The sequence below is a fragment of the Diabrotica virgifera genome, chromosome 5, assembly GCF_917563875.1.
Source record: "Diabrotica virgifera virgifera chromosome 5, PGI_DIABVI_V3a".
NCBI lineage: Eukaryota > Metazoa > Arthropoda > Insecta > Coleoptera > Chrysomelidae > Diabrotica > Diabrotica virgifera.
In genome coordinates, this window is record NC_065447.1 from 21,428,282 (window position 1) to 21,437,713 (window position 9,432).

At 31.5% G+C, this 9,432-nt stretch overlaps 1 non-coding gene across 1 annotated transcript; it reads left to right on the plus strand.

Moving 5' to 3' along the window:
• Nucleotides 1-9,078: 9,078 nt before the first annotated feature.
• Trnaf-gaa (transfer RNA phenylalanine (anticodon GAA)) lies at nt 9,079-9,150 on the plus strand. Its single transcript has one exon. It is a non-coding gene; the product is annotated as a tRNA-Phe (tRNA).
• Nucleotides 9,151-9,432: the final 282 nt, after the last annotated feature.

Consider the following 9,432-nt stretch of genomic DNA (forward strand, 5'->3'; position numbering starts at 1 on the left):
ATTTATTATTTTATTGTTAAACAAAGTTATAAACACCTAGTATGTGAGTGATGTTTTCAATGATTTCTCATTTAAAATCGAACGAGTAGGTAGAGTAGCTACAAGTGCAAGCGAGGCAATTTCTACGTAGCATGCGTTAAAACGCATGTATTAGGTACGGGAAACACTATGTGTTTATAGATTTGTTTAACAATAAAAAAATTAATTTTTAGCAATTCAAATAATCAAAACCGATATAATTTGACTTAAACTTTCAAATGCGGTAAGCAGAATTGCTACTTTATTTTTTAATCAAAAGTTATTCGGGTTCAAAAATTGCAATTTTTCGATTTTTTGAAAGTTCAACCGCGGTTATCTCGAAAACTATGCATTCTACGAAAAAACTTGTAGGAATATTTTTTGCTTAAAATGACCCAAAAAATACAAAAAGATGTTTTGTTTTGCGAGAAATCGCTGTTATGTAATTCCTCAAGTTCTTTGTCCATAACAATCTTATCGACATCCGGATCAACTGTTACCCAAAAAATTCGTATTCTACGGGTCAAAATATATAAAAAAAAAACTTGGGTAAGTCCATCTGAATTAAGGAGGCCGTTGTACCCCCCCTGGCGACAGGACTAGAAGTCAATTACCTTTAAAATAGTCTATTGTATAGGGTTGTACGACTATTTTTAAGCAAGTTATCTATACTTTTTTAAGATTTTATACTTTTTCAAGATTTTATACTTTTATGATTTTTGATATTTTTTATGATTATTTTTAGAATTTTTCATTATGACTTTTTTTCTTGTACAGTCAGGTATATACATTGTGAAATAAAAAAAGCATATTTTCTCTACTTTAAAATGGTGTATTGCAAAAAATTCTAGGACTATTTTTAAACAAGATATCCGTAGGATATCCAAGGATATCCGTAATTTGAGAAGAATTTTAAAAATTTTCATTTTTTTTTTTTTCAATTAGAAGAATATAATGGTATATTATAACATAATTTTTAATTCCAAATAACTTAATAACACTTTTCGATATTTTGAAATATAAAGCTACTTTACTCTTGAGTGAAATTCATATTTTTCAACATACCTCGTACACTATTGACAAAATTTTATATCTGATGATTGCATCTTCGGTTTTAGACTATGCAGAGCATTTTATAAAGAATACCTTTTTTCATAAAGTTAATAATAAAAAAGTTTTTCATATGATTCCAGCTTAGTGTGACCTATTGCATGTGTATGTGACATTTTGAAAAAGCATATCTTGTTTAAAAATAGTCCTAGAATTTTTTACAATACACAGTTTTAACGTAAATAAAAGTTTTCTTTTTTATTGCACAATATATATTCCTAAATATATAAAAAAGTTATAATGAGAAATTTAAAATTTTAACTATTTATAATGGGAAATAAGCCACAATATTATTAAAAAATGATTTTTATTAACGTTTCGACGCCCAAATCGGGTGCCGTTGTCAAAATACAAAATACTACTAACATCAACAAAAATGTTGTTGCTTAGTAAAAAAATTCTTCTAATAATTTATTTAATTTGACTCATTTATATCGGCAATTCAGATACATAATATGATACATTTTAAAGTAGAAGATTTGGGCGTCGAAACGTTAATAAAAATCATTTTTTAATAATATTGTGGCTTATTTCCCATTATAAATAGTTAAAATTGTAAAAATGCCACAAGAAAATAGCTTCAGAACAACATTGAGAAATTAAAAAATAATAATTGTAAAATATTATTAACAGTATACAACTTTGAAAAACCATATCTTGTTTAAAAATAGTCACACAGCCTTTTACGATAGAACATTTTAAAGATAATTGACTTTTCTTTCTATTAAATGTGACATTGCATATACCTAAAGCTGCGTAGAAAAAAGTTACAGAACGATGTTTGCGAAGTAACAAGGAAAATGTCCCAAAATCGCTGTGAGTGGCGAAATTTGAAAAATAATAATTTGGAAATTATAAATAATAGTGACTTATACCAAACGTCACTTTAAAGAAAAAGATGGAAGTTTTTTTTTCTGTGAAGCAATGCCTATACCTATATCCCCATTGAAAAAAGTTTTGAGACAAAAAACAAAATTGCTATCTATCGTGTTTTTTTCTTGCTTTTCTTTTGAATACCTATATGTTTGTAAAAAAAATATTTTTAACTTTAAAATGTGATATTTCTATAGTAATTTTAACCTGAAACAATTTTGCTGTAGACATGTTTGCACCAAATGTGCACAGAACTCACCCTAATTCTCCTTGTGCCTAGGGACTAATTCACCCTTTTCTCAAAAACACACCCCTTTAAATGGTAGTCCTCCGCGGTTTTTTCATACTGAAAGCTCCATTGACTATGACTATATGAAATAATAAAACCCCGTTAACGTTGTAGTTCCTTTCTAAAATGCATAATCAATAGCCTATTAGACAATAAATACAACTTTTTGCTTTGTGTTCGGAATGACATCAGGAAAAAACTCGACAATAGAAAAATGGGTGGAAATGGATAATAATTATTGCATTTTAAAGTACATATCATGCATGCAAAAGTGCATAAACATATCAAAATAAGTGTATTAAGGCCAGATGTTGTTACTAGGGGGTTTTTTGGGAACACTGAACACGAATACGTAATAAGAACCGACCTCCAATAAACCTGGTGTCCTGGGTTACTGTTAACCTTAGAAGGACCAAGGAGGGTTAAAAAGTATCCACAACATTGCATTATATCCGATTCTCTAAATACCTTTGTTCCTAAAAATCTCAAATAATTAGTATTTGTAGGCGTACTACTGCCCTATTAGATGGCATAATTAGCATTTCTATAATTTAATTCATTTCCTCATACTTTTATAAAAACTTGACAGTGGACTATAAATAATCCCCTTGAATACCTTCAACATCATCCCAAAATGGAAAGGGACGATATCATTCATGTGTCAAATTAGCAAAATCTAAAAGGAAGAAGGCCAATAAGTGGGCAAAAACAACCATAGTTTGTTCAAAATACAAGTATGTATGCGGTAAGCATAGCAAGAAGTCAAAAATGTTTCTGTATCCCACGATGATGCCAATTCCACTGAAGCCGAAGACTCCGGGTAAATTATAGATTCGTATCTTTTAACTGTTCCAACGTCTGGGAATAATATAAAAGTGTTATTCTTAAATTAGTTTAAATAAAGAAGCACATTTTTGATTAATTTGATACTAAATTGATACAAATAAATTACTCGGGTGTTTATGGGTTCGCGTTACTGAACACGAATTCGCCATCAGACTTGTGAAAACCGAAAACTCTCGAAATTTCAAAATAAGATGACGTGAATATCACTCACTCTGGGAAGGTGCTCCGAGGTTAGATTCTGATGTCATATTCGTGTTCATCAACCCCCAAAACACCCCGAGTAATCTGTTTATATCAATTTAGTGCCGAAAACCCGCGAAACTCCAGAAGATGATGTAGTGAAAAGAGTGAGATTTTGACTGCATCTCCTTATAAAACTACGTTTGGGAAAGGGTTTAAGGAATCACAAGAGAAGATAAAAAAAGCAGCAGAGAAAAAGAAAAGAAGATGCAACCAGTCAGAAAAAACCAAACCAAACAGCTTAAACAAAGAAAAAAAACAGAATAAGAGTCTTGATGTGAATAGACAAATTTTCACGTTAATGATACCAAGTACTGGAAGTTTAGAAATTAACACTAAAGAAGAAGCAGAAACTACCGAGGGTCTCATCTGCGGAGAAACTACAAAAAATTTAAGGCTCTCGGGGAGTACCGACAGAAGTGAAAACTTCTGGCGAACCAAACGCCTTCGGGTACACACTCTTTCTAATTCAATACTTTCTTCCCGTCCAAAAAGTGCACAACGTCCCTAAAGAAGTTTTCACGTCAAAAATTTATTTCGCCGAAGTGATGACGGTCGCTAATTCAATACTTTTTCCAAAATCAAAAGTGCACAACGTCCCTAAACAAGTTTTCACTTCAAACATGTATTTTGCCCAAGTGATGACGGTCGCTAATTAAATATTTTCCCCATCCAAAAGTGCACAACGTTCCTAAAGAAGTTTTCACTTCAAAAATTTATTTCGTCGAAGAGATGACGGTCGCTAATTTATTAATTTTTCTCATCCAAAAAGTGCACATCGCCCTAAGGAAGTTTTTACTTCAGTGCACAACATGCAATAAGCGGTGGGCGAACGTGGCGTGCACGAATCAAGAAAATCTACTTTTTTATAAGTGTGAAAATTGCGCAACATGAACATTTGTAAGCAAATAAAATTCAAAAATATTTACATAACTCACAAAATATTTAAAAAATATTTTGATTTTTGCAAATATTAATTTTTGTGCGAACAATAGATATAAACATCTGTACATTTAAAATACTGCATTTTTATTTCTTATGTGTTTCTAAAAAAATTATTTTGAAAAAGCTTTAGAGGTGTCCGGTACTGGCAAGTCTCTCCTACGTCAAACACCGATATTATAAAATTAAATTTCGACCTTTGCCTGACCAACTTAGTCTCTTCTATAGGTTTGACTAGTCAAAGGCCGAAACTGTAATTTATTTCGGGCTTTGGACTAAGACCGTCAGTCACACGTGAGGATTGCCTAGTCAAACCTAGGAGTGCCTGAAATTCGGGCCTTGACTATAACATAATAGTCCATAAAGCCACTGCGCATCCGCTAGGAAAAATATTTTAATTCGGATTTTTTGCACAATCTTACTCAAAAAGGACCCCTTTTAACAAATTTGCATGTTGCCAGGACCAAAAGTTGGTCAAAAATTTTTTTAAATTTTTTTTTTTTTGTTTTTTTTCCTAAAATTATTTTTTTTGCATGGAACAAAATTTTTTTAGGTTTTTTGGATCATTCCAAACAGAAAAGGTCTTTAGTGACTTTTCTCTAAAGTTGATAGTTTTTGACATATAAGCGATTAAAAATTGAAAAATTGCGAAATCGGCCATTTTTAACCCTCAAAAACTATGTGAAAAACTAAAAATTTGAATATTACCAAGGCAGGTAGATATTCTTTAAACATCGATTGATGAAATCCCGAAGAGTTTTTTGCAATACAATATCAAAAACCCCTTTGTTTCTTAATCGCCAATCAAGCGTGCGCGACACTATTTTCCATCGTTGCATGTGTATACAGTATGGTGCAAATGAAAGGAATAAATTCGTTATTTCGTAAACCGGTGACTTTAAGGAAAAATCCCAAAACAGGTAGGTTTTTATTTTTAAGTTGATATTGTGGCGTATATAGTATACTAGTGGCGTCATCCATCTGGGCATGATGACGTAATCGATGATTTTTTTAAATGAGAATACGGGTCGTGTGCTGGCTCTTCAAAGGTTCTTCAATTCTCTATTCAGTAATATAAACATGTACATAATTATTTATATAGGGTGTCCAAAAAATTTTTATTAAATTACTTAAATCATTTGGCAAATTGACAAAAAAATTAAATTATTGTACACTCTGTATAAATAATTATGTAAATGTTTATATTACTGATAGAGAATTGAAGAACCTTTCAAATGAGCTAGCACACGACCCCTATTCTCGTTTAAAAAAATCATCGATTACGTCATCACGCCCAGATGGATGACGTCACTAGTATACCATATATGTCACAATATCATAACTTAAAAATAAAAATCGACCTGTTTCGAAATTTTTCCGTAAAGTCGCCGGTTTACGAAATAACGAATTTATTATAACAAAGGGGTTTTTGATATTGTATTGCAAAAAACTCTTCGGGATTTCATCAATCGATGTTTAAAGAATATCTACCTGCCTTGGCAACATTCAAATTTTCAGTTTTTCACATAGTTTTTGAGGGTTAAAAATGGCCGATTTCGCAATTTTTCAATTTTTAATCGCTTATATGTCAAAAACTATCAACTTTAGAGAAAAGTCACTAAAGACCTTTTCTGTTTGGAATGATCCAAGAAACCTAAAAAAATTTTGTTCCATGCAAAAAAAATAATTTTAGGAAAAAAACAAAAAAAAAACGTTTAAAAAAATGTTTGACCAACTTTTGGTCCTGGCAACATGCAAATTTGTTAAAAGGGGTCCTTTTTGAGTAAGATTGTGCAAAAAATCCGAATTAAAATATTTTTCCTAGCGGATGAGCAGTGGCTTTCTGGACTATAATTTATATTAAATCCCTGATGACTGGACTAATTATGAAATTTAGATTCAGAACTGTGACAGGTCCAGCCTGACATGCGCTCTGATAAATTCATTAGTTCAGAACTGGTTCTAAGATTCTACTATAAAACACAACAGATTGAACAGATATGTTTAAAATTCTTGAGTAATTTCTTTTTTATTCTCCTAGATAATTTAGATTAGAAGAAAAACACTGACAAAAGAGACAGGCATATTGTTTTACACATAGCATTCTACTAAAAATTCCAGATAATTATACGAATCAATCCTAAATTTTGAAAATAGAAAATTAAACATCTTTGATTGTTGAAGATGTGTTATTGGTTATGACATAATATAAATATACCTACATAAGAAAGGATTCTGCAACTGCAATACAAAAAGTTTACGGTTTACTGATATTGAAAATAAAAATGGCAATGAATTATTTGAACATATTATACTTAACATGCATTTTTTATATGTTCGTGATTCATTTACATTGTTCTGTTTTATGATACATACCTATATTGTATTGAATTGCATAATAAATTACTATGTAATGAAAAACTTACCTAAGACATTGATACTCTAATCTGAACTACATTCTAGTATGAAGCACTTGTCACAGAATTTTACTAAAATTTACACCGAATATTCCGAGTTTTGAGAATATTTTTACATTATAATAGTTCTTACAGTTTCGAATTGTATGTACGGTACAGTATCTACCATACCATTTCACTAATATTTTCACCGAATTTTCCGAGTTTCCGATTAATTTTACAGAAAATATCGCAATCGGCGTTATAAGACCACGCGTGACCAAGCCGTTGTCCACGAACAAAATGGCTTGTACCTTGTAACAAGCGTTACAAAACCTAGACACAGCCTACTTGTAATATTTTTGTCAGAAATTTTGTCAATTTTTGTGACGTTGCTGACAAAAAACTTGTTTAATGGATATGCATGACACACGGAATTTTGTTCTCTTTTGAGTTTTTATTGTAGCAGAATTTCTATATAAATACCTACTGGAGGTGTAAAATCGTTTAGTTGTTTCAAAATTTTAATATAAATAAATGATTTCGTTACTCGTTATCTTAGAAAAATACTATATTTAAAACATGACAATTTGCATGAAAATCCTTTCTAAAACTTTATAAATGAGTAAAATATCTTAAATGTAAAATAATAGTGTTGGTAGATTTTCTAGCTAGATATTATCTAGCTCATGCAAAACATAAAATGATAGGATGTAAGGAGTATGATCTTTTTTTCTAATTTGCGTCAAGAATGTAGGAATTATTACAAAATATATCCTCAAATTCAAATACTCAAAGTATATATTATAAAAAAGATTTCTAGAATATGAGTTCATTCCCACACTCTTTTCTTATTTTTTTTATTTCTTATTTATTATCCAATTTTCACACACATAAGTCAGGATACTTCTTGTTATGGTGTTATAATATGTTCTTTTTGTTTTTATACTGATGTTCATACCTATCTCACAGTACCAATCACAGGTTCAAATTTCGTATCAGTCTCTTGTTTGTCATGGTCTATTTTGTATGTCTTCTTTAGTTGTTCCTCTGCATGATATTATGAAACCTACCTTAATACCTACTTGTATGTTCCTTTGATTTGTTTACCTTCTATTTCCAGCTTCTATTTCCTTCTAACCTTCTATTTCCAGCTGTTTCTGTATTCTCCGTTGTTAGGTATTCGGTTTTCTTTGTTTATTTCCATTCCATTCTTCTTATATTCCTGTTCCAGTTTTTTCATTTTAAAGCTGAGGTCACTTTCGTCTTGTATGCGATCACTATTCGGTCGTCATCAAAACTTAGGGTAGGTATATGCGTTTCTTACTGGTATGCCCACTCCTTCGCACTTTCTTTTCCATGGTTCAGGTTTTTTCCAGGATTCCAGGAATATTTTGTACAGGGTATGAGATGTGGAATTGGAACAGTCCTGTAGTAGCCCCTTTGTCGTCTTAAATAGACTGCATAGTCTATTGCCCACATTGCAAGCTACTGAGACATGAGATGTGGAACAGTCCTGTAGTAGCCTCTTTGTCGTCTTAAATGGACTGCATATTATATTGCCCATATTTGCAAACTACTGAGACCTATACAATAGTTCAGTTTTTTCTAAATCTTTTGAAGGAATAATTGTAGGTGCTAAACTTGCTCAGTTATTGAATCAATGCCAGAAAAGCATGGGCTACTCCAATGCCCGAAGAACATGGGTTTATTCTGGGAAGTTCTACTGCTTTGGAATAATTATTGTTGGATGCTTTTGAAGGCTATGATCCGGGTGATGTAATTTATGCTGATTTCACCAAGGCATTCGATAGAGTAAGTCATACCGTCCTAATCTCTAAATTATAAATGCAGGTTTACATGGAATATTATTAGGTTAGATAAAAAGCTACCACTGTATGATAGAACTCTTCTTCTTCCTCGTTATAAGAAATTCTGCTTGTTCATTGGCGGATTGATACCTCTATGGAAGGTTGTCACTCCATCTTTTGCGCGGTCGGCCGATACTTCTTCTACCGATTGGTGATTTATCTCGTGCTATTTTGACCATACGTATCTCCCCCATTCTGCTTGTGGTTATTCCATCCTTTTTTGAAGTTATACTTCTTTAGGCGCGATTGGCGGATTTTTATTATTCTGCGCGCATGCGCACACAGAAAGTATGGAGTTCGTTGCTAAATGTTTTAAGTTATGTATGTATCAGTCCAAAAAAGGTGTGGAAAGAATAATATTAGTGTTTTTAGTAAATATATTTATTATAATGTTTGTGTCTTTGGATTTATATACCTCGGGGATAATAAGTTTTATAATTCACTTGGTCTATTTGTCACTTTGTCTGAGAAATCTTGTAGCCGCATAAACAAAGGGAGTATAGCTCAGTGGTAGAGCGTTCGACTGAAGATCAAGAGGTCCCCGGTTCGAATCCGGGTATTTTCTAATTTTTTTTATTTTTGGTATTGTTTTAATAAAAATTTTTGGAAAGTAGTAAGTAAAAATTTAGTTTAATATTTAAATAAAATACAAGGAAACTGTTCGAAAGTATACTTATTTCGTTTAAATCATATTATAATAGAAGTATAACTTCTTACGTGCGTACAAAGTACACACACATTCTTTTTTTTTTTTCTATTTAGTTCGTGCATACACTGTACGTTACATTTTCTTCTATCTTCACTCCTCTTTCGAAATCTCTGCCGTTTCCAGTAGTTTTTGGGTTGT